This window comes from Periplaneta americana, chromosome 8 (genome assembly GCF_040183065.1).
Source record: "Periplaneta americana isolate PAMFEO1 chromosome 8, P.americana_PAMFEO1_priV1, whole genome shotgun sequence".
Lineage (NCBI taxonomy): Eukaryota > Metazoa > Arthropoda > Insecta > Blattodea > Blattidae > Periplaneta > Periplaneta americana.
In genome coordinates this window covers 17,798,943-17,819,275 of record NC_091124.1, presented here as the reverse complement: position 1 = coordinate 17,819,275, position 20,333 = coordinate 17,798,943, and the positions used below count along the sequence as shown (strand labels likewise).

General features: G+C 37.9%; 1 protein-coding gene across 4 annotated transcripts in view; it reads left to right on the top strand.

The window, feature by feature from the left end:
• The window catches only part of GluClalpha (glycine receptor alpha 1), a 475,474-nt gene that overhangs the window by 313,307 nt on the left and 141,834 nt on the right, over positions 1-20,333 (top strand). The window lies entirely within an intron of this gene.

The window sequence follows — 20,333 nt, the reverse complement described above, 5'->3', positions numbered from 1 at the left end:
TCGTTCGCTGTTTGAAAGTCTTCTGTAATTTTATTATTATTATTATTATTATTATTATTATTATTATTATTATTATTATTATTATTATTATTTCGTGGAGTATATTGTAAATTACTTAGTTGTTTACAACCCCAAGATAGCAATGATAGATGAACAGCAATTTTAAAGACATAATTAACTTTATTAGGACAATAATATAACCCTACCCAACCCCATACCCATCAAGGGAGTTATGTTGCAGGCTATCAAATCAGCCATGCAGTAAGAAACATGCAGTGGAGGAGCTCGCAGCCTCATATGGACACGTTGTGTTACGCTTTCCTCCGTACCACTGTGTTCTAAATCGTTTGGGAATGTTAAATGTTATGTTTTATTTAACGACGCTCGTAACTGCCGAGGTTATATCAGCGTCGCCGGTATGCCGGAATTTTATCCCGCAGGAGTTCTTTTACATGCCAGTAAATCTACTAACATGAGCCTGTCGCATTTAAGCACACACACGCCATCGACCTAGCCCGGGATCGAACCCGCAACCTCTGGCATAGAAGGTCAGCACTATACCAACTGCGCCAACCAGGTCGACCTTTGGAAATGATCTGGCATCAACTGAAGTCTAATGTCAGGAAAAACAATATTATCGCGACTTGAGTCTAGTGTGTTAACTTCTGCGTGATGGAGCTGCAACAATCGGTCCTCATAATTGGTTCTCCTGTGTTCAACATGAAATTAAAACGGAAGGGAATTATATGAAGCACGACAGGGACAGTAACCAAGAGAGATTTGTGATTCACTAAGGAGAGAGTGACGACGAATAGAGGTAAGAGAAGAAAAATGTCATATTTTATTACATAACATTTCAGATTTCGCTGCGAATTTAGACACGAAACACAAATTGACAATATTCTTTCGGTGTTATTATTATTATTATTATTATTATTATTATTATTATTATTATTATTATTATTACTACTATTGATATAGTCTAAGTATGGAAATATATTAGTCTGAAGAAGTTGACCGTATAATGATTCTATAACGGATTTATGCACACAGTAACTCAAAATTAACCATTCATTAATTCGTGATTGATTGAATTAAAGTACAATTTGTTGTATAGAAATAAATATACGATTGTTTCATACCCACGTGGCGAAGTCAATGTAAAATGTGACAACTGCGCGCCTAGAAATTTCCGCACGCGTCCCTTAATGACCGGGGTGGACCGTGCGGCTAAGTTCTTCTAGCAACAAAAGAGACCGACTGGGGATCCTTTGAAAAATCCTACTATACTACTGCTACTATAGCTGCTACTACTACTACTACTACTACTACTACTACTACTACTACTACTACTACTACTACTGCTACTACTACTGCTACTACTACTACTATTCCTACTACTACTGCTGTACTACTACTGCTGCTACTACTACTACTATTGCTGCTGCTGGTATTGCTACTACTACTACTGCTGCTGGTATTGCTACTACTACTACTATTACTACTACTACTATTAGTATTGCTACTACTACTACTACTACTTCTACTACTACTACTACTACTACTACTACTACTACTACTGCTGCTGCTGGTATTGCTACTACTACTACTACTACTGCTGCTATTGCTACTATTACTACTACTACTACTGCTACTACTATTGTTACTGCTACTACTATTGCTACTGCTACTATTACTATTGCTATTACTATTTCTGCTACTACTACTATTGCTACTGCTACTATAGCTACTACTGGTACTACTACTGCTATTGCTACTACTACTGCTACTATAGCTACTATTAGTACTACTGCTACTACTACTAATATTGCTACTACTACTGCTGCTGCTGCTACTACTACTACTATTACTATTGCTACTGCTACTACTACTACTACTACTTGTACTAATACTACTGCTCCAGTCCGAAGTCAGCTCCTTTATCAACTGAGCTACCCGCAGCCTTCTAGGCCGATATTAAAGAAATATTAAATGTTGTAAGGAGACATTACCCTGTGTAACCGTACTCCGTACTACCACGGCACTGGTTTGAGCCATGCCATGTGTTTAGGAACGCACTGTACTGTATGTCAGCAACACGCCAGTAGCGATTGTGCATGCAGTCGGTTGAGTTGGTTGTCACAGTCGCGTCTTCCGCCTGTTCTCGGAGAGCAGTGAGCAAAAATGTCCAGTTGAAATGTATCAGGTGCTGATAATTTATGGGTCCAGTCGGCAATGGCAGCCCAGTCGTCTGGAAATGATTAAATTGTGTCGGTACAGTGGCATATTGTATCAACATGTGGCTATAGTTAAACAGAGGGACACTATCTATCTTAGGGCAGGGTTGTACTCCTGTGGAAATGTGGACTTGTGTATCAGGTATGTAAAAAATGTTGTTTTCTGAAAATGTTACAATACGTACCGATTCACCTGAAACATTGGCTTCCAAATCACAGTTGACATGTCCCTGAGGTAGCTGCAGGGTCTAGACCAGGGGTGGGAAACTCGTATTGTAAACAGGGCAGTCAGCATGCAGTGGCGTAGCATGAAATTTTGATCAGGGGAAGCTAACTCAAGTTGTCTTTAATGTACATATGAGAAAATGTAAAGGGTGCGGCAAAACATCCTCCCTAATTTAAAGTTTAAATAAAAAACAGATGGATTTTTTTTTTGTATTTTAGTAGGTTATTTTACGACGCTTTATCAACATCTTAGGTTATTTAGCGTCTGAATGAGATAAGGTGATAATGCCGGTGAAATGAGTCCGGGGTCCAGCACCTAAAGTTACCCAGCATTTGCTCGTATTGGGTTGAGGGAAAACCCCGGAAAAAAACCTCAACCAGGTAACTTGTTCCATCTGGGAATCGAACCCGGGCCACCTGGTTTCGCGGCCAGACGCTCTAGCCGTTACTCCACAGGTGTGGACGCAGATGGATCAAAATAAGGAAACTGTATTAATATGAATGGTATCTAAACAGTGGGAAATTTAGTTTTACATGCGTTGCCATAGCGATATCAAATGATATGCGCAAAACAACAAGCATTGAATAGGAAACTTTATTAATATGCATGGTATCTTAACATTGGGGAATTTTTCATTTTTTGAATAACGTGTGTCTCAAGTTGTGTCCTTCACTATCAATGCATTGTTGAATGCGACTTCGGAAATTCTGAATCACTCTAACTAGCATTTATTGAGGAATAAGACCAATTTCTTCATGTATTGCATTTCTTAGGTCTGGAAAAGACCTCGGCCGATGTTTGAACACCTCAGCCTTAAGTTGTCCCCATATAAAAAATCGCAGGGTGCAAGGTCTGGTGATCGTGCTGGCCAGGGGGCGTCGCCACGTGAAGAAATTAAGCGTCCGGAAAACATCTGTCTCAGAACTTGGAGAGAAATCTGAGCTGGCACCTTCGTGAGAGGTGGCACCTTCGTGCTGAAACCATACCTGGTCAATTTGCAGCGCATTGAGTCTTGGTGCCAAACAATTGTTGATCATAAAATAGTACCGCTGAGAGTTCACTGTCACAGTAGCACCATCCTCTTCAAAAAAGTAAGGACCAAGTATCCCGACTCTTGCAACCGCGCACCATGCAGTAACACGGTCGTTATGTAGAGGTTTTTCATGAAGTTCACGAGGGTTCTGTCCACTCCAATATCGGAAATTTTGATGATTCACGCATGTAAACCTAAATTTCCCACTGTTTAGATACCATTCATATTAATACAGTTTCCTTATTTTGATCCATATGTTTTTTATTTAAATTAGGGAGGATGTTTTGCCGCACCCTTTATTACAAAAATATAGTCTTAAAATAAATTTAATAATAGTCAATGTCAAGTCAGCAGTCCGAAGATTGGTTGGAACCTCGTAAGTAACACCAATAAGGCATGACCTCAAATGGTACCGGTACGTAGTAAAATATGATTTCACGGTTTACACATATCTCTAACACATAGACACGGTCATTTGTTTTTTAAATCGCACTTTTGTTCATAAGTCAGTCTTGATAATAGAATTGTCCTAAAAAATTCAAGTAAATCGGTGTCAGGAACTGTTATTTCACTCATTATTCATTATATCAGCCGCAATGCATACTAACACTTCAAGTGAACACAACTCACGAAAGGGATAACTCGGAAAATAAATTATTTTCAATATAAAAGCTAGCTTCTTACGAGCCTTGCGACCAGGGTAGTTTAGTTAAAAAGGGATGGAAAATCTGCGGGGTAGGTTACACAGAAGAATGAGTGAAAGAAACCAGTCTGCTTGGAAGCTGGTGTGTGCAGGCTTCTTGTTTACTGCTGCATCACGAATCATCCTGAGCTGCCGCATCACAATATTTAACGCGTAAATATAAACTCTATCAAAATTAATAGGTTTATTATGAAATTATTATTAACTGGGGAAGTTGAGCTTTTTAGCTTACATTGACGCTACGCCACTGTCAGCATGAGTATCTACGTACAACAGCAACTGTAGCGGAAGACTCTCAGCGCTCTCAGAGCGGCTGTTTCCCGTTCCTGGTCTAGACCATCAGCCTATCGCGCACATGTGGTTCAATTCCCTGTTAGGACTGGGACTTTACATTGAAAAATCCATAGGGACGTTTGTGACTGAGAAAATCTTAGTGCCCAGACATATCTGGACAAATCTACCCCAGGAGTCGACCTGGTTGGCGAGTTGGTATGGCGCTGGCCTTCTATGCCCAAGGTTGCGGGTTCGATCCCGGGCCAGGTCGATGGCATTTAAGTGTGCTTAAATGCGACAGGCTCATGTCAGTAGATTTACTGGCATGTAAAAGAACTCCTGCGGGACAAAATTCCGGCACATCCGGCGACGCTGATATAACCTCTGCAATTGCGAGCGTCGTTAAATAAAACATAACATTTAACATTCTATCCCAGGAGGGTAACATCAATTCTGGGGACTGATTTCTCAGTCCGGAAGTTGGGCGTAAAGTTGGTGACAGGCCCGCGTCTGTGGTTGAAGTGCTAGAGTCCTGGTCTTCGATTCTCGGTAAGCTCGTGATGGAAGTTATGGTAGATAAAGCAGATATTGCAGAGCATTTTTCTGGGGTACTCCAGTTTCTCTCTCTTATTCTACTAATACTCTTTACATCTCCCTCATTTCATCTGTCATCTACAATAGTAAAAAAAGGCTGGGGTGAAGTAATGTGTGTAGTATGTGTTTGCGATAACCTCTGCGGTGGCTGAATGGTCACGCAGGCGGCCTGGGTTCGATTCCCGGTCAGGTCTGGGATTTTTTTCATTTAAAAAGTCCATAGTGACGCGTGTGGCGGACAAGGTCGCAGTGGGGGTTTTTCTCGAGGTTCTCCCGTTTCTCCCCAAATTAGGCATTTACATCATTCCGTCACCATTTCTGCATTTCGTTATCATTCCGTAGCGTTTCCCGAACGTTTAGGGACGAGTGGGGTTGCCTTCTCGAAACCTGGACCAGAGAACCTTAGTTAAGTCATCCGGTGTGGGTTTTGGAATGCGTCACCAGAGGGCAGTGGCGGTGCGTCAATAAGAGCACAAGAGCACGTGAACACCTTGTTTCCATTAATGCACGACTAGTTTTATTATTTGATACCGTATTGACGTAGTAGGGATGTATAATATCAGAATCGAGTATTTTAAACTTCCCGCATCTTGCATAAACTTTTTATGTAAACTTGGCAACATCCGTTCACGTACAAGCCGTGCTCTTTTCGAGATGGTTACAGGAATTTCACGCATGCGCGGGAGAAAATTGTCTTTAGCTGGCCGCTTATGATTCGTCAAGAGCACAAAGCGTTAAGTGAACATGATGAGTATCTATCCTACAGATGTCAGTTGCATCGGTGCCTATCGTTCACGTGCTATATCTCGAGGAGGAAATTTAAAAGTCTGTAGACGTCAGCATCTGATTGTGGGAACGTTTACTTTACTTAGATGTGTGTGCAGTGCTGCTACGAGAGTGTAGTTTGTGAATTACTCTACTTCAGTGTCGGCATAATAGCATAGATTGACTTTCAAACACGTGCTGGCTGAATGTGATGGTGGTATGAATTTAAGTATCTATTTGGTAGTGTATAATATTTAAGAATAATATTTACTGGCATGTATTTATAGCAATCAGTCTATGCGAATGGGATTACAGTACTGGTATAGGCTATAGTGTATCAGTGTGTTGTGAATCAAAATATATTACTGAACACACGCGTTTGTAAATAACGGGACTGTGGTATGTATTCATTATTAACAAACGTAAACAATGAACTCTGTTCAATGAAATTTGGAACAGTAAAGAACTGGGTAAACTGGCTTACCAGGAAAGATTGGAAATAGAAAGACTGAGTTTCATTATTATTACTATTATTATTACTCATTATTATTATTATTATTATTATTATTATTATTATTATTATTATTATTATTATTATTATTATATGTCGTTTTGAATTTATATACGGTTCTTTCGATAGTGAAACATTGGAATCATGACATTTCATATTAGACTAAACGTACAATTTCAAATTCTCTTCGATTTTGGAACCACAAAATTGTGAACACACATAATATTTTATCACGAGCCGCCACTGCCAGAGGGCTAGCACAATAGATCTGAACAAGGTCGCAGTGCTGGGTCATAGTGCCCCCTTCCGTTAAATTCAATTCATGTGTTTCCGATGTTGATATAGGAAGGGCTTGGGATTCCGAGCCCCTGGGGCTTATCAGCTATTCCTCCGCGAAATGGGACCTGGCTCTATCAGGGGCTGAGACAAGATGGTTCACCTGTCAGCCGACGATGACAGGAAGAGTTTGGGGCTGTGGGACCTTACAGTTCCTACCAAATGTTTAAGGACACCCCTTCAAAAGTGATGTTTTACTCCTGACTTTATACTTATGTGAAATCCCCTGGTCTTTATATAGAGAAGAAATTCCTGTGTAAAAATGAAGTTTTTTGCTTTAAACCCAATCTCTCTATCTTTCAAACTATGGATTATATAACAATTTTCTTGTTATGGAAACTTACTGAAAAATTACATTTTTTGTAGGAAAAAAAATTAATTACTTCAGGATGAGTGTACGATCAGAGAATTTTGGGATAGAGTTAAACGTTAATAAAATCTATAAATGCCAACCGAGTGTGCTAATTCTTTCAGAAAGTGTTTAATACACGTGTCTACACCGTTATATATAATTATTTTCTATTTTCGACCCAAAGAAAAAGACAATTGCAAGTTATGAATCGTCAAGAAATAAGCAAGAAGTTCTCATTTAAGAAGTGAAAACCCGAAAATTCCTATGGAATGACAGGGAGAAGAACTTAAAAACCTCTCCACGACGAGGAATACGTAGAAAGACATTTTACTGAACGCGAATATTTTCCGAAATGTTTCTTTTGCAATTATAACAGTCTATGACAGTCTATTGTTTCTAGTTGCTAACCGCTCGGAGCGCTTTATCACGAGATTTGCAAAAAAACACCTCAAGCTTCGCGACTGTATATAGTAGACTGTGGTTATAACGTGTTGAATACATATTTTTTGTATGACAGCATTATAAAATAATTTAAAAAATGAAATGACTTAATATTTCTAATGATGGGGAGTTTGAAAAGATGGTTTATAAAGATAGGGGTTGTTGTGACAGATATGTTGTATTAAATACTATAGCGTGGAAAATCATTTCTAATGTAACTTTATGGTCGTTATTATATAGAAGTCGTAATGTTTTAGTTGGCATGGTAATATTTTACAGCTCTGGTACAATACTGTATAACATACAGGGTGTTACAGGAGGAATAGAAATATTTTAGAGGGTGATAATATGGACTGTTCTGAGTAAAAACAGTTCATATAAACATGTCCAATTTTTATTGGGTACAGAGATACAGCTGTTAGAATGTAACCAAAATGAAACTGAATAGTTAAGTGCCAAACTACAAACAAGTCCTACTGCTTATGAAAGTTAATCTAAAACTCCTAGATCTCAAATTTTTATTTTTATGTTAAAAATAATTGACGTTTTTCCTTAATGGGATAACATTGGGAAAAAATATTTTCACAGTCTATTTTGTATTCTTTTATGAGTAACATAGTGAAAGATATTTTGTTCTAACATAAAAACTGTGGGCCCAGGACTAAAACAAACAAATTTCAGTTTTCGCTTTAAAAATTGCCACCCCTGTCCCCTCCTCCAAATATTTGAAGGTTTTATTTATTTATTTATTTATTTTTTTTGCGAAAATCCTTAATTTTGTGTCAAGTAATCAGGCATAAAAGAGTTTTTAAAAATGGGATTAAAATTGCAAATTTTTCTCCAAAAAGTAGGTAAGTACCTGAAACGAGTGGTCGCAGAGGTATGTAAATGCTCTCGATACCGAGATATTACTGAGACAGTCCGCTCGGCACGCCTAATGTTATATGCAGATTTGACGCCCTCATGCCCGTAGTGAGAGGGAGTGGAATAATTGGGGTCCACACCTGTGGAGTAACGGTTAGCGCGTCTGGCCGCGAAACCAGGTGGCCCGGGTTCGATTCCCGGTCGGGGAAAGTTACCTGGTTGAGGTTTTTTCCGTGGTTTTCCTTCAACCTAACATAAGCAAATGCTAGGTAACTTTCGGTGCTGGACCCTGGACTCATTTCACCGGCATTATCACCTTCATCTCATTCAGATGCTAAATAACCAAAGATGTTGATAAAGCGTCGTAAAATAACCTACTAAAAATAATTGGGCCTGATCACACAAGTTACATTGGTTCATAGCGTAACTACTAATAACATTAGTATTCGGCTGTGGATCTTAATGTTATTACAGTAAGTAACTTATATTTTGAATTTCTGTCATTTTTCTTTCATTACGGATCACAGTGCCGTGAAGTATTTATTATACGTAAAAGGCTTAACATTATTGCTGTTCGAGTAGCAGTATTTCAGCAGTTAATTGCATCGGGGTTAATTGGCATAATTTTATTTTCGCCGTACTGACGAATGAGGTTATTCCCAGTTTCATATTTAAAGAACTCGTGTTGCACATGAAGTAAATTCAGTTAAAGGAAGTGAAGTGACTGTCGAGATAAATGTTCTGGATGCACACATACAGTCAACTGTTTCGGAGCACCCAAAACGAGTTACGGAAATTCGTGTGTGTTGCATATGTGACGGCTGTCCCGCATTACGACATGTGGACGTCAACATTGGGAAATAGCCTCGGTGAACTAGTGTGGAGAATAACATCATTATGTTCTACTGCACTTTATTTATGTGGTTCCCAAACTGTGCGCCACGATGCTCGGGAATGTTGCGGGGTCAGTTGAAAGAGGTGGATTCCAAAGTATCCTAAGTCCACTTTTTTTAAGATTTTAACTTGCTTTATTAACATTTTAATTTATCCTTTTGAAGCATGTATACAGCGTGATTCATAAGTACCTGTACAAACTTTGTAGGTACAATATAAGGTAAAAATAAAACTAAAATATTCTATACAACTTTTCCTGCAAATCCTTATTTTGAGTTGTGATCCATAATGTCCTACCTTGCTAGACATAAAAAACATGAACGAGTAAAGCCATCGGATGTATCATGTTCGCCTACAGGGTGTCCGGGAAAGACCTGACGAAAAAGAAATAACTATATCTCTGAAACTTTTGCATTTATTGTCGTGATGTTTAGACAGTTACAAAGGGAAACACAATAAATTTTAATGAACCTCTATATGAGCATCATTTGTGGCCGGGGCTATGTCCAGGTGATACTCAATCTCCTGTCACACACGCGAAAGCATCTCCGGTGTGACTAGTCCTATTGCTTCGTAGATTCGGCCACGTAACTCTGCAATATCGGTCACAGGAGTGCGATACACTTTGTTTTTCACAAAACCTCACAGAAAGAAATCCAGTGGGGTTATGTCCGGCGACCGTGGTGGCCATGGCGTAGGTCCGCCTCTTCCAATCCAACGGTCAGAAAATGAGCGCACATGGTTAGCATAGTGTAGAGGGGCCTCCGTCCTGTTGAAACACGGTTTCTGGTGGTAGTTGTGAGACAGCGTAATTTCGCAGCATATTCTGGTATGTGTTACCTATCACTGTGAGCTCTTGTCCGTTTGGAAACGACGTTGTACACGCTTGACTGACTTCAATTCAGCCATCCATAAAACGCATTGTTTCCTCTACTGTGGTAAACATTGTTCGGGTGTTCGTTTGATACAAGCACAACTTGCATTTCCAGTTCTCAGAGCAAGACTGACTACATACGCTGTGCAAAACGAGCTTTTTCTCGTTTTCTCCTTGCGCAATGGTATGCGCACGCGCCTAACATGCTGCTAGGTAACAAAACTTATTGAGTTCCTCTTTCTAACTGTGTAAACATTGAGATAATAACTGTAATAGTTTCATATATATAATTACTTCTTTTTCGTCAGGTCTTTCCCGGACACCCTGTACATAGTGACTGCGGTATATGTTTATTCGTACATCCCACTACAGTTGATACCGACTTGACAGGACTTTGTTTACTGTACTAGATATCTGCTAATCCGTCCACGAAAAACAATGTCAAAGTATCCAATAATAGCTCAGTTTCTTCACTTTCTTGCATCCTTGTCAAGCACTGTTCAGCCATCAGCGCAAATATAGAATTTTGAGTTCAGTCTTAAGTTTCCTAGGAAAGTATAATTGAAAAAATGAACTTAAAATACCTTAACTTAACACTTATGTTCAGTTTTAAGTTCCAGTTAAGTTTGATACTGGAGGAAAGGGAAGCTTTACTGCAAAAAAGATCGAGGTAGACTCATAAAATCCGAATAATATTGTCGATCGTTCAGTAGTTGTGTGCTTTCAAATAATTGTATGGGACTCTTGATGGTATCATCTTCTCTTGATAATAAAATAAAGAACTGAACTTTCAGAAAAGATCAATAGTCAATCAGAAAATGTCAATTATCTTTCACATTAATTAAGTAATATTCAGAATAAATCATATGTAATTCAGACTGTGCAGTTAAAATTCAGAGAAGATAAATTTTAGCCTATTTCAGAAAACGTTAGTAGTAATTCCGAAAACATCAATTAAAGGTAATTGAAATTAATCAAATTCGTTAATGTAATTTTATTGATCAATGATTGAGCTGTTTGGAGTTTTTCCATTGCTGATTGTCAAAATTATAACACAACGTTTCAAAGAGGGGATCTACTTTGGGGTTCGCTACAAACAGTAGGTTTTCACCTGAAGGCGAAGAGAGATCCACTCTTCGAAACGTTGTGTTATAATTTTGACAATTAGCAATGAAAAAAGTCCAAACAGCTCAACCATTGAACAATTCATCGTTGGTCTCACCTCTTCATTCAGATTAATGTTATTGAGATTGTGCAATAAAACAGAAACTGTGAAACGATCATTTGTCGATTGCACATATTATGTTCACAGACTGTAAATGAATTTCGATAAATTCTGCAAGGCTGCACCTCTACTTTTACGGTCTTACTAATAAAAAATCTATATACGGACGTTTAACTGTCTTATACCTATACCATAACGAATAGAAAGAAGTAGTGGTCGCACTCTGTTAATTCAAACGGCCGATACCACGCGGCGCTAGTGCAGAGTTCGCTCAGTCTGTTCCGTGTGTAAGTACGTAAATACATTTAACGTAAGTTGCACTGTTTACCTTTCGCTACACATACGTACGTAACTGGCATTGTACTTACAACATTAAGACTATTTGAAAGAAAAACACATTCATATACATCACACTGTAAAACAAATAATAATTTAATATGTAAAACTTAACTTAGGGCTGCTTGTAGGCATGCAATATGTACTCACCAAGTTACTTGTCCGACATTTTGGAGAATTTACGAGATGATTTGGCGGCTCTCGGAGCTTGGAGTTCTCGTCGGATTTGTTTCGTCCGGAAGAAGAACCGAATTTTCATATAGTGAAAAATTAGTTTCGATATGATATCCATGGCATGATCCAAGCAGCATCCTGTTCCCGGTGGCTGAATTACAATTGAGGTAATACTGGCTATGCACCCGTGAAATACGTCGCCCCACATTCCATCGCTCAATTTTTCTTTTATTGTCTGTTCTGTTTGCATAAGCAAATGAAACACGCACGCCCTACAACCCGGAACAAAACACGAAAGCATTGCTTCAAAAATGTAACACGACAAAAACATAATAATCTCGTCCTTTAATAAATAAATCGTGAGAGCTACTCACTTGTCACTGGTGTACGAATAATTGCAGATTAGTGTATTGGCACTTAAAGTATTTAACGCACTTAATTACACGAAAAAAGCAAACGAAATTAACGAACACTCTACTGCTTTTTTTATGGATATTCGCTTCCAACTGAGCAATACCGATCGCAGCGCCACTAATTCTCTTGGTCACCGTTGACAATGCTGAACAGATAGGAGTGCGCATACTTCTTCTTTCTATTCGTTAAGCCTATACAATGAGTAGCTCGTTTATACGTTGTGTATAAATTCCTTACTAATAATCACTACATACGTCGTGTATAACGGTATAACTGTTACACAGCTACGTCATAGTTTCGTCATTACTTCGAGCGTATTCCGAATCTCACCGGTGAGCAATCCGATGGCATCACGGTGTTCCGAATTCCACCGATGACGTCATTGATGCTCCACCGGTGTCGCACCGGTGCCATCAACTTGCAGAGGTGGTGGCAGTCTCCATCAGCCGCCATCAGTGAATCTGATTGGTTCTTGTATAGGGAGGGAATTAGCAGACGAATAACATCGTGCACTGTTGTGTCATGGCGGTGTGTTCTGCTTTAGTTCTGCTGTATTGTTTGTAATGAGCACAACGTAAAAACAATATGTTAATGGCTTATGAGCGAACATGTCAACGGACCCGTTATTACTACCGGGTTTATGCTATCTTTTCTTTGAACGAGATGGCAGTACGAAAATTTTGCAAAATTTTGCTAGCGTAGCACAGACAACAACTTGTACAGTCGCCATGACAGCCATCGATCCTTCCAGCAGTTTTGCTCCTTATTTCGCTGCAACGTGACGTCATTGATGCCACCGGACCGGTGAGATTCGGAATACGCTGTTCGTTACGAAAAGAAATAGAATATCTGAGGTTCTCTATTGCATCCGGTAGAGCGCTCTAGTGTGGCGTGTTAAGTATCGTCAGTACAACTGGTTCTAATCGATTACCACACTATATTTTTGTCGAAGAGTACAAGCTACAGCAATATTATTCTAATTATTCTGTTCTCTTTTGTTTGTTCTTCTGTGGTTACAAAGCAAAGATAATCATAAAATGACAGTCGATAAGAACAGCTGTTAGAGGGGCGGCCATTTTTCTATATATACAACGCTTAAACGAGGGGTTTCGTGTATATAACTACTGCAAAGCAATTCCCATTGTATAGTTACAGCCTGTTTATACATCAATCGCTTATGCATGGTTTATTAGTAAAGTTTTCTGTCTTAACTCTGCATAAGTCTCGTATAAAAACTATACACGGTTTATTAGTAAGACTGTTAATGTATTATTCCATACGTTTGTGCACTAGGGTCCTGCTGGAAGGATCGATGGCTGTCATGGCGACTGTACAAGCTACAGCAATATTATTCTAATTATTCTGTTCTCTTTTGTTTGTTCTTCTGTGGTTACAAAGCAAAGATAATCATAAAATGACAGTCGATAAGAACAGCTGTTAGAGGGGCGGCCATTTTTCTCTATATACAACGCTTAAACGAGGGGTTTCGTGTATATAACTACTGCAAAGCAATTCCCATTGTATAGTTATAGCCTGTTTTATACATCAATCGCTTATGCATGGTTTATTAGTAAAGTTTTCTGTCTTAACTCTGCATAAGTCTCGTATAAAAACTATACACGGTTTATTAGTAAGACTGTTAATGTATTATTCCATACGTTTGTGCACTAGGGTCCAAGCGGTATGGTGTTGAGGTTACATTTAAATCTACACAGGATGAAACATTGATAGTAAAAAACATTTAGTCCACACCTGTGGAGTAACGGTCAGCGCGTCTGGGCGCGAAACCAGGTGGCCCGGGTTCGAATCCTGGTCGGGGCAAGTTACCTGGTTGAGGTTTTTCCGGGGTTTTCCCTCAACCCAATACGAGCAAATGCTGGGTAACTTTCGGTGCTGGACCCTGGACTCATTTTACCGGCATTATCACTTTCATTTCATTCAGACGCTAAATAACCCGAGATGTTGATACAGCGTCGTAAAATAACCCAATATAAAAAAGAAAGATTTATGCCATACGTGAGATAATATCTTACGGCCGTGAGTTCCATGGAACGTGAACAGTCCAAGGCCTTCGAATGTGCATGTACCGCAACCGACGTACTAAATAAATAAGAGGAAAATGAGAAAGATAAATGAATTTGTATGGAATTCGCTTATGGTTCTGATGCACGACATTTGTATATCTATGTATGCAGGCTAACATTAATATGATATGACTCGCTCGGTGCTCCAGGAGGTGGCTGGCTAGACGCGAGGTGACTGCAGAGGGCGTCGAATTCTGGAATTATTGATGACCTGCACCGCAACGCGCGCAGGTAGACGAGGGAGCCGCCTGTTGGTTGCCCGGCGGCTGAAATATGGAGCGCCGGCGTGGGGGTCTTATTAAACATCGCGACAAATTCTGATACATCTGCTGTCGGGCTGTAATAAAATTTCTGTCTAATATTTCATAACGGAATTAACGATTACAGGGTATGCCACTGCCACAGGCACATTCGTGCCCTACCGAAGGAAATTTCAGACTGGTGTCCGAATGAAGAAACGAACCTTTAAAAAAGATTATTTGGCTGAGTCCCATATAAAATTCGATTCTGAGTTCTCAGCCCTCTTTCAACTTAAATCTGAGCGTAAAGTGGGACGGAGACAGTAAATTGCCTCCCTATGTAAAAATACGTAAATTGCCCCCCTGTTTACATGACCTATGGCACGTAAATTTCCTCCTCTTTCCTGAGAAAGCGAAAGTGATTCCCGTTTGCAAATACACCACGAACTTCACTACAGTCTATAGAATCCCTTAACTTTTCCGCATAGGCCTCACCGCGGCCCTTCAACCCCAGTTCCATGAACCCAAAAGGGAATCCACGGTATATAGTACTACCACCAGTAACTAATGACCACACACCACGGGGTCCAAATTCGGTGGCGGCCCACTGCCGATTCTGTATCAGAACAATTTCGGAATATGAAAAAGAAATGGAAAAAATTGATGAAAGAAGGGTAGGTGTAATTATGATCATGAAATGAGTCCGAGGTTCAACGTCGAAAGTTACCTAGCAATTATGTTTCAATTGGTTGAGGGGAAACCTCGGAGAAAATCTCAACTAGGTAATTTGTCCCAAACGAAATTTGACCGGGTTTGCTCGTTTCACGGTCAGGCGTGCTAACCGTTACTCCGTAGCGGTGGACTTTCACAAACATAAACCGAGAATTGTTGAACTCTGTGAACTTGTGGTTGCAAAGGCATTATATCATCAATGAATGCATCGTCTGTAACTTTGGGGTTCAAATGAAATCAATGTTTTCCTTCCCAATTGCAGACTTAGGACTGTCAGTAATACAGGCTTACATGCTTAATTCGCACAATTTACTGGTATGGTTAAAAGTGTGATTCAGTATGATTAAAATATTTATCATCTTCAGTTAGACAAACTTCGTCATAAAATTTAAAATGCGTTTAAAACATTAATTACCGATTCTTTAAACAGGCAGGAATTTCCAGCCACCAGCCCTTATAAACTCAAGTCTACTAATCTGTTTTTGTCCAGCACCGTGGCGTCGTGGTCTAAGGCATCCTGTCTTGGACTCGCGTTACGGAATGCGCTCTGGTTCGAGTCCTCATGGGGGAAGAAATTTTCTCATGAAATTTCGGGACAAATGCCAGGTAATCTATGGCGAATCCTCGTCCTCATCTCGCCAAATATCTCGCTCTCACCAATCCCATCGACGCTAAATAACCTCGTAGTTGATACAGCGTCGTTAAATAACCAAGTTAAAAAAATGAAATTCCGGCCAGTATATGGGACCGGTGCCCATCCAGCATCGTGATGCACTTCGGGAGCTACGATAGGTAGCGAAAATCCGGTTTCGCAAACCAGCTATAACGGCTGGGGGATCATCGTGCTAACCACACGATACCTCCTGGTTGGATGATCGTTCACCTCTGCTTCGGCATGTGGACGTGAGGTGAGCAGTTGGCTGGTCGGTCTTGGCTCTTCATGGACTGTAGCGCCACGTATTTACTTTACTTTTAGTAATCTGTTTTTGCCGAAGTGCAAGTATTTTATTTTGTGAAAATAATTATTTGCGCGAAATAGATTTATTCTTTTTGTCCAGGCTTCTAAGAGACTCATAGGTGTCGCTCTGTATTTGTTCAAGAACTTCAATGAAGTTAACAGTATTTCCAATGCGAGCTATCCAAATATTTATAAGTTTTCTATGGACTGATGTCATTTCGGTGTATGAACAAGGAGTACGTTGCGAGATGCACTCAGTGACGGATTTGAAAGGAAATAGGAGGCAATTTACATACACCCCTAGTAAACAGGAGGCAATTTACATACTTACAAAATGGTAAAAAGTCCCCTTAGAGGTAATTTACATTACTCCGACTGGGAATAGGGAGCGAAGGGTAGGTCTACTTGCTTAGGGCCATTTCAGTTCAGTTTCCATAAACATGTTTACAGAAAAGACTGCATCAATTCCATTCCTGATTTTCAAAATGTATCACTCACTTCCGTCCCAAAGCTACCTGCCTCTGTTATCTGCGACTTAAAAGTAATTGATATTGATTTGTCAGCTAACTTAAGGGGAGAGGATGGTATTTTTTGGTGAAAAATGAGTAAATTTTCAAAAAAAAAATTGTTTCTTTAAAATACTCTGTGATATGTGTGGAATGCATAGCATAACATTTTGTGGGTATTTGTGCCCTTACCGGATGTTGAGTCGCCATTTTTAAACTTCCTGCGTTATGGATTTTTAAATCACTCGCCCACTTTTATTGTTGTTTCTGGTAAATTAAATTTTCAAATTTTTTTTTCTTTAAAATACTCTTTGATATGTGTGGAATGCATTTCATAACATTTTGTGGGTATTTGTGCCCTTATCGGATGTTGAGACGTTATTTTTAAACTTCCTGCACTATGGATTTTTAAAACACACGCCCGCTTTCATTGGTTTCCAGTAACTTAATTTTTTTGCTACATTGCCAGACAAAAATGGATATAATTTCTGAACTATTAAGATACATGCATGAAATTTAGAACACACATTCTTTAGAATATTAGGAAACTTTTCTCTGTAACGGAATTTCGTTAATTGATTTCATTTTAAAAATACGTCCGTTTGTTTGCAAGAAAGGAAATCAGATTATTGTTATTAAATTTTAATTGTTTATTTTACAAACGTAGGGACTAATATTAAAATTCTGTTACAGACAGTTTGTAGAACATGCTTTTGCAAATACATTGCAAAAAAGAGTTTAAATCTATCTTTAAAAACGGTTTAGATATATCGGTTTTAGTACAATCCTGCATTGGGTGTATTTTTTTTTTCAAATTTGGGCCCCCAAATAATTTTTATTCAAAATATTTTTATTTGGTTGAGTTGCCACAGCTATGAGCTCTCTACATACAAAAAATTAATATTTTACACGAATTAGGAAAAAAGTTAAAAAAATACCATTCTCTCCCCTTAAGAATTCATAGTTATGGTGGATCTTTACATTTATTCTTTTCGATCCGCCATTCCTTTAATATATACCACCCTATTATGTTAAAATATTCATTTGCCAAGTATTTTCTGGTTACTTCCTATTCTTCTGTTTTAACTGAATTGCTATCTATCCTTCCCTATCTATCCTCTTCTATTCTCTCTTTTACCTAGACTCACTCCCTTCCATTTCTCAATTTCGTATTAAATATTGGATATTCCTTTTCTTACTAATTTGCATTGTTTCTTTTTATTTTCATTTTATTTTTTTATTCATTCTGCATTCTCAAATATAACTACTCTTAATCATTCTTTTCCATCTATTTTTTTCCTGAATTATTAAAAGAATTATAATGTTAAATTATTTGCACAATACCTGTTTGAAATTGTTTTTTGGCTTGTCATTTGAAACTTGTCAATCTTGCCTTTAGACGAAGGAAGTAAATGTGCCATTATAATCTCTTTGAAATTGTGCTGTATAAATTTGATTCTTCATTAAGAGTTCTGACACACAGATTAAATTGGATTTCACTATCATGAAAATCATAAAAAAACATATCAATAATGATGAAATTGTCTTATTTTAACTTCAATTCAATTTTTCTTGTATTTAATTGTATGGACAAAATTTTAAATGTAATTTAGAAAAAAATGGACAAAAAAGTTGGATACAAAGAAAATGGACAAAAAATGTGGTCGAAAAAAATGAACAAAATATTTGTGGATCTATGATATTAATGGACAATATTGAAAATGGACGAACTCTTTATGGACAAAAAAAATAGTAGACGAAATGTCCGCGTATTGCAATTGTCCTAAACTACGTTCATCAACCCACGTGAAATATTTAGGTTTCTTCATCGATCAAAACTTAAAATGGAATTTTCATATTAACTACTAATTACGTAAAACTCTATACAAATTTGTTCAACTGCGTCGCTTTATGCCAGTAAAACTATTGAGAACAATATTTTTAGCCTAGTTCAGTCTATAATACAGTATGGAATTATAGGATGGGGTGGATTGTCACAGAGTACCATTCGCCCATTAATATTACTACATAAAAGAATTATTAAAATATGTTTAAGAAGTAAACTTGATCATCCAACTCATCTCATATATAAAGAATTTAATTTTTTTAATATCAAGCAAATTTATATGTATACTATTTTGAATCATTACCATAAATATCAAGCTAAATTCATATCATCCGATCACGGCCACAACACAAGAAGATACAATATTTCGCTCCCCCTCATTGAACCAAAATGTAAGACTGAAGCAGGTCTAAGGCACAGTTCTAATTACGGTCCAAGATTATATAATGATTTTATAAAGAGAAATCCTAAACTAAAATTATTAAACAATACATTATTAAAAAAACAAGTGCTTAAACTGTTTTTAAAATTATAATCATGTAAATTCTTATTCTTTCTTTATTTTTTTTCTGTCACTTTAACAATGGTGTATTCTTAACTTAGTATGTTCATGTATAGGCTATGCTACGTTTTGTTTGTTTGTTTGTTTTTGTTTTTTTTATTCTTTTTTAAACTTTATGTGTAGTTGCATTTAACAGATTTAATCAGATTATTATTATTATTATTATTATTATTATTATTATTATTATTATTATTATTATTATTATTATTATTATTATTGTATTTATTATTTTTTTTCTTCTATCCAGTTTTCATTATTGGTCACACCCGACTTCAAGCCTCTTGCTTTTTCGGGTGTGACCCAGTTACCTTGTATTTTTTATTATTTTTTTTTTTTGTTATTTTACGACGCTGTGTCAACATCTAGGTCATTTAGCGTCTGAATGATATGAAGGTGATAATGCCGGTGAAATGAGTCCGGGGTCCAGCACCGAAAGTTACCCAGCATTTGCTCGTATTGGGTTGAGGGAAAACCCCGGAAAAAACCTCAACCAGGTAACTTGCCCCGACCTGGATTCGAACCCGGGCCACCTGGTTTCGCAGCCAGACGCGCTGACCGTTACTCCACAGGTGTGGACGTTACCTTGTATTTATACAATAATTTGTAATATGTAGATTATTTGACTATGAGATTTGTAATCAATTTCGAATTTTGAAGAATATTCATATGCGAATATTACAATAGTGTTGTAAAATCTTTGTTATTTTGCGTAATTTTTACTTGCAATAAAAATCTAGTAAAAAAAATATCAAATGAAAATGGACTATATGACTGTGGACAATACAAAGTGGACAAACGAACCTGAAATGATCGGATAAACTACTTATCCAACCAATTAACAATAGCAGGTAACCGACCAAAAAGTTCATATCTAGACGTAATGTAGTAGTTTAATAGGGTTACTTAAATAAATATGTTAAAATTTATAAGTTTTCCTTTAATTTTAGGGAACATTTTCAAAAAAAATATCATAGTAGGGGAGAGTCGGGTAGTATCGGACATCGGGTAGTATCGGACAGTGCGTTTCTTTCATCTACCACCATATGGTAGTACCTGAATGACATGGTTACGTTTCTCTATGCGACATCACAGAAACGTAATCATGTCAATCAGGCACTATTATCGTGTGGTAGTTGAAAGAAACTCGCTGTCCG